Consider the following 9,891-nt stretch of genomic DNA (forward strand, 5'->3'; position numbering starts at 1 on the left):
TGTCTACCTGGGGCTAAATTTAAAATAGAAATGAAATCTAAAATTTAATAAATATAAAATGTAATAGTCACCCAAGTGGCTATTAAACCTGCATCTTTTATCTTTGGACTTGGAAACCTGCCAATCAGAGATCCACAGAACAAACCAATCAGAGATTACCTGCCCTGGCCAATCAGGGCTCAGATGTATCAACTAATCAGGGTTCAACTGTATCAATCAATCAGATCTAAGCAAGTTTCAATTCTTCATTTGCATAAATTGACCTGATTCGAAACCTAGATAGGAATTGCTGCTATAAAATCTGAGCCTTTTTTTTTCTGGACTGCATCTTTCTTTTACATAAAAGGGTGCTTCTTCCCAGTTCACAAACTGTTCACTGTAATAGTCTCTTTTCTCTCAATTTCTGTTCAGAAAACCTTTGTTCATAAGTGTCTCTGAGTCAGTAATTAGGCTTGCTCCAAGGCCATTCAAGAACCCTGTGGTATAATTTTCCCAATTTTACAGGTGGGATACCTGGAATGTAGAAGATGAAAATCATGCCCATAACCACACAATCAGAACATGGCAGCTTGCCTGCCCTCCTATCCTACCCCCTGAATTCCTGAGAACCATCAACATCACCATGCCTTCAAAGACTTGATGCGCACAGCGCAAGGAAAACAAGGACTGATCTCACCTCTGATCACCTCCTCCCATTATGGGTTTGGGCAATTTACTGAAGAATGAGTTCTTTCTGTATATAAAATGGGGCTGAAAATAATATTCATCTTCATTCATTCATAAGAATTCATTGAACACTATTGTACATACTAAACAAGATATTAAGCATAAAACGTTCTAGCACATATGAAATGATCAATAAATGTGTGTTCTCTCTGCCCACCTCTTCTTGACAAAGAAGATGGAATGAGGAAGACACAGAGTTGCCATATGTACCCAGGAGACACTTGTATCAGCACCCAAGTTGATACGAGCCCAAAGTCTGGTAAGAATTTATAACAATTTAATTGAAGAAAAAATACATGCCTGGCTCACTGCCATATAATATAGTATTTATCATATCAGGCTATGTAACTTACAATAAAGTTCTAAGCATGACAAGGATTTTTCTACCATGAAGGTATTTTGATCTGAGTATAAGCCTGAAAGTACAAATATTTTTCTGAACCAGAATTAACACTAAGCATCTCTACTGAAGAACACTAACTCATTCTATCAACACAATGGTTACATTATGCAATAATATTTTTCTCTCTGTCAATTGCACTTCTTTTCTTGTTCTCACTAACTGATGTTACATATTAAATCAATTGACTAATTCTAAACAAATATTTTGAATGAAAAAGCAAATGTGAGCAATTTCCAGCTGTCTCATGGAAGTAAATTAAAACATTTTGTCTATAAATACATCTATAATCATGCTAAAATTTTAGAGGAAATATGACTCTGTCAGAAATCATAGTGCTCTGGAAAAAATGAAACAAAAAATTTCTTTTTATTTACTACTTTTCCCATGTAGTCTTATTACTGTCACTTTTTTTAAAAATCATTTTTACAGTTCCAAGAAAGGCGGTATTCTCTTTTCCCACTTGGCAGATTATTGAAATCCTCATTGAAATATATAGCATTTCTTTGTGAGAGGCTGGAGCCAGAAGTTAGCATAGCGGAGGTCTCTGAGGTCTGAGTGGATCCCTGGCCGAGGTCCTACTATGCACTCGCTGGTGACAAGTTTCTTGCTTTCTGTTTTCATCACCTGCAAACTCGATTGTTGTGGGCTTTTCTAAGTACCGTGCATGAGTTTTCTGGCTCAAAGTATGTACTCAGTAAATGGTGGCTATTATTATTATTGATTATCAGCTTACATGCCAACCACTCACTCAGTATTCTGGACAAAGAAAAAAAATAATACCTCTCTAAAAGAGATGGTATGCAAACAAATATATCATGCCCTAGACAGAAAAATTAACTATATTAAAATACTCAAGCTCCCAATCAACACAACTTTTCAGGAAACAGGGCGATGGTTTCAGCAGATTTCTAAAATGGGTTTGTGAACTCACAACATTAATAATCACTGCAATAAGTCTGGAACTTTTCAGAGGCAGAAACTAGAGTTTATCTACATTTGTAGTTCTAGTAATAGTTTATGGAACAAAATTGAGACTCAATAGTGATGTGCCCAATTTATATTAAATAACTTTAATATAAAATTGATTATTACTTATTTGTAATACATTATAATCTTCATCTACTGAGTAAGGAAAATTCCTTCCTTCCTTCTTTCCTTCCTTCTTTCTTCATGTGTGTGGGTGAGTATGTGCCGGGGTCTCGCTCTTGCCTAGGCTAGAGTGCAGTGGCATGATCTCAGCTCACTGTAGCCTCAAACTCCTGAGCTAAAGGGATTCATCCTTCCTAGCCTCCTGAGTAGCTAGGACTACAGGTGTGAGCCAACACACCTGGATTATTTTTTGATTTTTTTTTTGTAGAGATGAGGTCTGGCTATGTTGCCCAGGCTGATCTCAAACTCCCGGGCTCAATCAATTCTCCTGCCTCAGCCTCCCAAAGTCCTGGGATTATAGGTGTGAGCCACTGCACCCAGCCTAGTTCAATATTTTTAAAAAGAAAATGCATCATAGTCAGGACAAGCAAGATCAGGCATACTTAGGAGCCCAAACCCATCAGTCCCAAAGATTTGGTATACAAGATGGGGAAATTGCAGACAGCAGGTAGGAGAGAGCAATCCAGGAAGAGGGGCAGAGGGGGCACTTGCTAGAGTCGTGCTGCATCCCATAATACAGATGAAAAGGTAAAACCCCAAGGTGAAGGCTCAAGTTGACACCCTAGTAAAGGGCACATTGGGCGTGGCCGGGGAACCTCCCGCCCTGAAACCAAGAGAGGAAAGTACCATGAGCAACACTTTTTGAGATTGTTGGTGCTTGCAAAAATGAGAGACCTCCTCAAACAGCAGACATAAGGCAACGGGTATGTTCCCTGCTGAACAGGGAAGAAAACGAGAAGGCATGGTCCAGTGGTGGCGCAGACTCCACTCCCACTTTCTGGGGTTCCAGGGAAGGTGACCACACTTGAGTGACCGCCAAGTGGTCCAGCAAGGACAGCAGATCACCAGGAGCCTAGTGTTCCACACTGGGGACCTGTGCTGGGGGCGGCCAGGGTGGAGACTTGGCATATTCTCAGGAACTCACCTGGGTATCCACTCACGAAAGCAGCAATTGGGAACCCACTGAACAAAGGACATCCATGGCAACTGAGCGCTGGCCAGAAAGGAAATGACACACAGCCAAGAGAGAGCAGCAAGACTCTCCAGTCACAGGGAAGAAGGGGCCATCACTTTTCCTCTTCTCCCTCCTTGTCCCAGAACATTAGGGGACCCAAGGCAAGCGTGGGAGGAGGTTTCCTAGAGTCATTTAGTCAATGGCTCCACTAGCCCAGGGAAGTGGGGAATGGGGACCGCTGAGATCAACATTGGGGTTGAAACGGATGCTTTAGACTAAGTTGATTTTAATAACTGTGAGCTGAAAGTTGAAGAACCTTAAAGTCATCTTTAATCCCTCTCTCTGTCTTCCCATCCTGCAATCAAACCATCAAGACAGCCTGTTAGTTCTACCTTCCAAAGATATCCATGACCCGCCCACTTCACACCAACACACTGCTTCCATTCTGGTACAAGCCATCATTATCTTTTGTCTGGATTATTGCAAAAAGGCTCTCCATTTATATCCTGGCTTCTGACCTTGCTCCACTACAGTCTATGTGTAATACGGCAGACAGAATGGGCCTATTAATAATGCAAGTCAGATTGGGTCAATCGCCTGTTATGGTCCTCATGACCTTCTTCCACCGAAACCCCATTTTCTCTCTGGTCTTATTTTCGGTAATTATCCCCACAGAGACACTCATATGTTCCAGCTACAACTGGCCTCTGTTGTTCTTCAAACCACCATGCATGCCTCTGCCTCAGGCCTTTGCATTTGCTTTTCCTCTTCTTGAATCTCTATTTACCCAGATATTCCAAGGCTCACATCTTTACCTCCTTCAATTGCTTAACTATCAACTTCTAAATAAATCATGGCCATGCTATATACAATTTAACTTGCCCTCCCGGTCCCAGGGGTCCCTCTCTTTGTTTTATTTTTCTGCTTAGCCCCTATCTCCATCTGACATGTTTTCCTAATTGTGGTGGAGTATATTCATATTCCCAATTAAATGCTTCCCTGTCCAGTCAGGATTGTTTATATGACTTGCTTTGGTCAATAAAATGAGGGAAGAAGTGACAGGTGCTACTCCAGAGCTGAAGCCATATAAACCATGTCAAGGCTCCCCACCCTTCTTTTCCCTTGGCCATGAGACCAGTATGTCCCAAGAGGGCTTTCTCCTTGACCTTGAAGGCGATGTCATGAGAGCTGCAGCCATCTTCCAAGACCAGGTGATATCAACTCAGTCATTGCTTTTTTAGGTTGTTACCATGATATAACTCTCAGTTAACAGATCCACTTATTTTACTTATTATCTATATTTTCCACTAGAATGTAGCCCATTGAAAGCAAGGACATTTTCTTATTCTATTCACTACTGTACCCCAGTGTTTAACACATGGTGAGGACTAAGAAATTGTTGAATGAGCCAAGCTCAGTGGCTCAGCTTGTCATCCCAGCACTTTGGGAGGCTGGGCCGAGTGGATTACCTGAGCCCGTAGGTTCAAGACCTGCCAGGCAACTTGGTGATATCTTGTCTCTACAATAAATAAAAACTTAGCTGGATGTGGTAGCGCACTTGTAGTTCTAGCTACTTGGAAAGCTGAGGTGGAAGGATGGCTCGGGTCCAGCACCTCAACTCTGAGCTGGCTGTGAGCGTGCCAATGCTGAGCGACAGAGTGAGATTCCAGCCTGGGTGACGGAGTGAGATTCCAACTCAAAAAAAAAAAAATTGTTGAATGAATTACTCTAGACAAAAATCAATCAAGTAAGGGAAAAAGAAATTTGACAAAGTATGGTTTAAATCTGTGATTTAGGAAAATAATAAAACATTTTTACATAATCACACAATCAACCAGTTATTTGTGTGCTTGGCGCATAGCTAATGTTGCATAAAGATTTGCTATTATGCCTAGTATCATTAAGTGCATGTCAAAGAATATATGTAAACAAAATAATGGTGGAAACACCGAAGGCATTTTGAGAATGGAGAACTCCATGTGTTGGGTTGGGTCACTGGGATAATGGAAAGTTCCAGATGGCTTGCCCAGTTGATGGTTGGTCCTGGCTGCTGGCTGGGAGCTCAGCTGGGGTTGCATCCAGGGTCCTCAGTTTTTCTCAACATGAACTGCTTGGACTTCCCCACAACCCAAACACTGGATTGTGGAAAGGAGAGTTCCAAGAGAACAAGCCCCAAAGTGTAAAAGCCCAGCAGACCTCCCTCTGTATCATGTTTGCCAATGTTCCATTCGCCAAGGTTAGGCACACGGCCAAGCTCAGAGTCAATGAGGGAGGTGACCACACCAGGACGTGGGCACCAGGGAGTACAGGTCATTGGGGAAGGCCAAAGTCAGTCCACCACAGCCATCTCAGCATCTGCACCAAATACAGTTTACTATTCAAAATCTCAAATGTATCACTTTACCCAAGTGTGAACTAATTCAGAAGATTATTTCATACAAGACAACTTTGCAATTTATACATGATTTATACATGACAATGTCAATTTCCTAATTCTTCATAGGAAGGTGACCGTGGGAGGAGCTTTCTTGGACCCATTTCAAGCATTTCCCTCAACCCCAATCCAAACAGGGAAATTCTCAGTTAATGGCTGTACTACCCAAGGGAAGGTGGGGAGTGAGGACAGCCGAGATCGACATTGCTCAAACTAGACGTTAGTTGACTAGATCAAAACTCAGTACCCTATATGTGAGTGTAGTGTGTCATCGTGGTGAGGAGGATTAACAGGAAATTAAACTGCAGGTCATTTGGTGAGCAAAGAATCAGAATAAAAGGAAACTCTGCATTGGCAAAGGACATTTACAGCAAGCTATTGATACCTGGTGTGTCATTATTCTCCAAGTCAAAGAACATTTCCATCTTATTCGCTGGAACTGGCCATTAGAGTCAATGCTGTGCGCCTTCAGGACAAGGCCGGACAGAGAAATCAGGTTTCACCCTCTGAATTTCGTTTTTGAAAACTTAATAAGGGTCTGTGCAATAATTATTTCAGAATTAAATACAACCAAGTAACCAAGGACATGTCTTCCACTAGTTAAAATTTAAATTGGTGGTTTCTGGAAGAAATTCAAGGATACTGGTTTCAACAGCAAAATATATGCATAATACTTCACTGTTGTTTAGTCACCCTGATAGCTGGTCACATTCAATTCTTGACGCTGCTTCTTCTCATCAGTTGTAGAGAGTGAGATTTTTACACGTCTCCGGTTCCTAAGAGGAATGTACCCTATTTGGGCATAAAATCTGAAAACAAATGTTTATGCTTAGACATATCAGTCTGGCGTCACTTATCAGAATGTAAGGAAAATATAGGAAGATCAGAGATGGAGAAATAGATTTACAATGAAAGCATGACTAAGAAAGCGAAGAAGAAATCTGAAGAAGCAAAGAATGATCAACAGGACTTGGTTTGAGGATTATATTGGATATGGGGTTAAAAAGAAGGAGGAAATAAAGACAATTCCAAGATTCTCCTGTGGGGGATTGAGAGAACAGAATTTGAGGGGGGAAAAATCATCTGGAATCAGATGGAAAGAATAGGAAAGTGAGTTAATTGGGGGGAGGCACATTGAGTTTCAAATAAATTTATTCATTCAACAGATAATTTTTGAACTCCCACATTGTTCTGACACTGTTCCAAGTTCTAGGCTCCAGTGGCAAATAACACAAGGTTTCCGCCTTCAGGGAGTTCACATTCTACTGGGGAGAGGCAGAATGCAATTGTGCAAGAATATAAGATAATTTCCATTAGTAAAGTATAAATGCTATGGAGAAAATAAAACTAGGAAATGGGGGAGGAAGTGAAAGGCACTGAGAGGTGAGGTGGTAACCACTGGAACTTGGGAGGTCAGGAAAAGCCAGAGACCAAAGTGGTAAGAATGAATGAGTCAAGGAAGTGTCTTGCGGGAAGGTATTCCAGTTAGGGGGAACAGCAAGTGGGAAGGTTTGCATGTTTTAAAGTTGGAAATGAGGGAGGTGAGGTAGAAAATTAGTCTGAAATAGGTGGGCAGAGGTTCAATGATCCAGGAGTTGTAGACAGTGAGAAGGTTGGATTTTATTCTTTTAGTTATGGGGTACCATTTGAGAATATTATAGAAGAAAATGTTAGGATCTGATTAAAAAGATCACTTTGGCTGCTCTGTGAGGACTGTGCCATGAAGAAGCAAAAGAGGAGGTGAGAGACCATTTAGGAAGCTGATGCAGAAATCCAGGTAGGAGATTTGACCTGGGTTAGGTGCTAGCAGCAGAGAAATTGAGCACAGTCCAATTGGTAGATATATTTTGATGGAAGAGCCAACAGGACCTCCTGATCAATTCAAGGTGAGAGGTGAGGAAAAGAAAGTAATCATACAAGACTGGCACCTGCAGACCCCAGAGCAGGGGTCCTCAAACTACGGCCCGCGGGCCACATGTGGCCCGCCAAGGACATTTATCTGGCCCACCAGGTGTTTTTGCCGCCACAGCCTGTCCTGCCTAGCAGCCGACTGGTCCAGGCTGCAGTGCACATGTGTGGAATGTGCGTCGCCCTCTCCGACTCCCCTCCTTCTCTCTGTCTCTCGACTCCTCCTCTCAGTCTTACGACTAGCAGTGACAAATATGGAACCGGACATTGACCATCTCATTAGCCAAAAGCAGGCCCATAGTTCCCATTGAAATACTGGTAAGTTTGTTGATTTCACTTTACTTGTTCTTCATTTTAAATATTGTATTTGTTCCCGTTTTGTTTTTTCACTTCAAAATAAGATAAGTGCAGTGTGCATAGGAATTTGTTCATAGTTTTTTTTTTTAAAACTATGTCCGCCCCTCCAACGGTCTGAGGGACAGTGAACTGGCCCCTGTTTTAAAAGTTTGAGGACCCCTGCCCCAGAGAGAGAGAAAGAGAGAGAGACATAAAATGAGAGACACTGAGAGAGGTAGAGAGAAACACATGCAGAATTTGAGAGACAAGAGAAAAAATAGCAAAATATTCAAGGTGGGAGGATTATCTATAGAAATAAAGGACTAGAAGTTAGGGGGAAAGTTAGGATTGAAGATTGAGCGTGGAGGCTCACACCTGTAATCCCAGCACTTTGGGAAACCGAGGCAGGAGGATCACTCATTTGAGGCCAGGTGTTCAAGACCAACCCGGGCAACCTGGTGAGACCCTCTTCCCCCCCCCAAAAAAATTAAAAACTAACCAGGCATGGTGATGGATGCCTGTAGTCCCAGCTACTTGGGAGGTTGAGACAGGAGAATGGCTTGAGTCCAGGAGTTTGAGGCTGCTGTGAGCTAAGATAATGCCACTGCATTGCAGCCTGGGTGACAGAGTGAAACCCTGTCTCTAAATAAATAAATAAATGTTAGGATTGGAAGTTTATATTTGAGACTTCAGTATAAACATGACGGCTGAAATGTTCATACTCTCCAATAGGTTAAGCATAGAATGGGAACAACAAGACACAGAAAGCAAAATATTCTTATTTAGAAACTAGCAGGACTCAGGAGAGCCACAGGGTCATTCACAGAGACAAATATCAGATAAGGGAGAGACACAGGTGGGCTGAAACTGTGTAAAGATGGCATCAGGTTTCAGAAAACTTTATCTGCTAGCAGTGACCCCTGCAGGGCCTTGCTTGGTTTGCCTACTTTGAAACTCAAAAGAATGTTTCTGAAAACCAAGAGGAAGTTTCAAAGGTTTAGTGGAGCCAGGAGGATGAGGACTTAGAAAGAGCCGATTAATTTTTCAAAAGGAAGTCTTGCCTATGGCTACACCACCCTGAATGCTCCCGATTTCATCTTTAAAAAGAAGTCTTGGTAAACATCAAAAATTGAATCATTTAACGAGTTACCACGATGTACCTATTAGAAAGGACAAAGTCGCAGGCATGGTGGCTCACATCTATAAACCCAGCACTTTGGGAGCCTGAGGTGAGAAGATTGCATGAGTTCGGGAATTTAAGACCAGCCTAGGCAATATAACGAGACTTTTTCTCTACAAAAAAATTTTTAAAAATAGCCGGGTGTGGTGGCGCATGCCTATAATCCCAAGATGTTGTGAAGTTGAAGTTAGATGATAGTTCAAGCCCAGAAATTCAAGGCCATCCTAGGCAACACAGCAAGACCTTATCTCTATAAAAAATTTTTAAAATAACTGGGCATAGTGGCATGAACCTGTAGTCCCAGCTACTCTAGAGACTGAGACAGAAGGATCGCCTGACCTCAGGTGGTCAAGGCTGCAGTGAGCCATGATCATGCCACTGTACTCACTCTAGCCTGGGCAACAGAGTGAGACCTCAACTCAAAAATAAAATAAAATAAAATAAAAAAGAACAAAGTCTTTAACTCTGACAACATCAAATACTAACCAGGATGTGGAGCAACAGGAACACTCGTTTCACTGCTGGTGAAAATGCAAACAGGTGCAGCTGCATTGAAAGTTTGGCAGCTTCTTACAGGCTAAACATACTTTTACTATACAATTCAGCAGTCATGCTGCTTATTATTTGCCCAAATGAATTGAAAACTTATGTCTACACAAAAAAACACACACAGAGATGTTTATAGCAGCTTTATTCATAATTGGCAAAACTTGGAAGCAACCAAGAAGTCCTTCAGTAGGTAAATGGATAAACTCTAGTACATCCAGGCAATGAGATATTACTCGGTGCTAAAAAGAAAT

The sequence above is a fragment of the Carlito syrichta genome, unplaced genomic scaffold (assembly GCF_000164805.1).
Source record: "Carlito syrichta isolate Samal-C Ts95f unplaced genomic scaffold, Tarsius_syrichta-2.0.1 Scaffold305668, whole genome shotgun sequence".
NCBI lineage: Eukaryota > Metazoa > Chordata > Mammalia > Primates > Tarsiidae > Carlito > Carlito syrichta.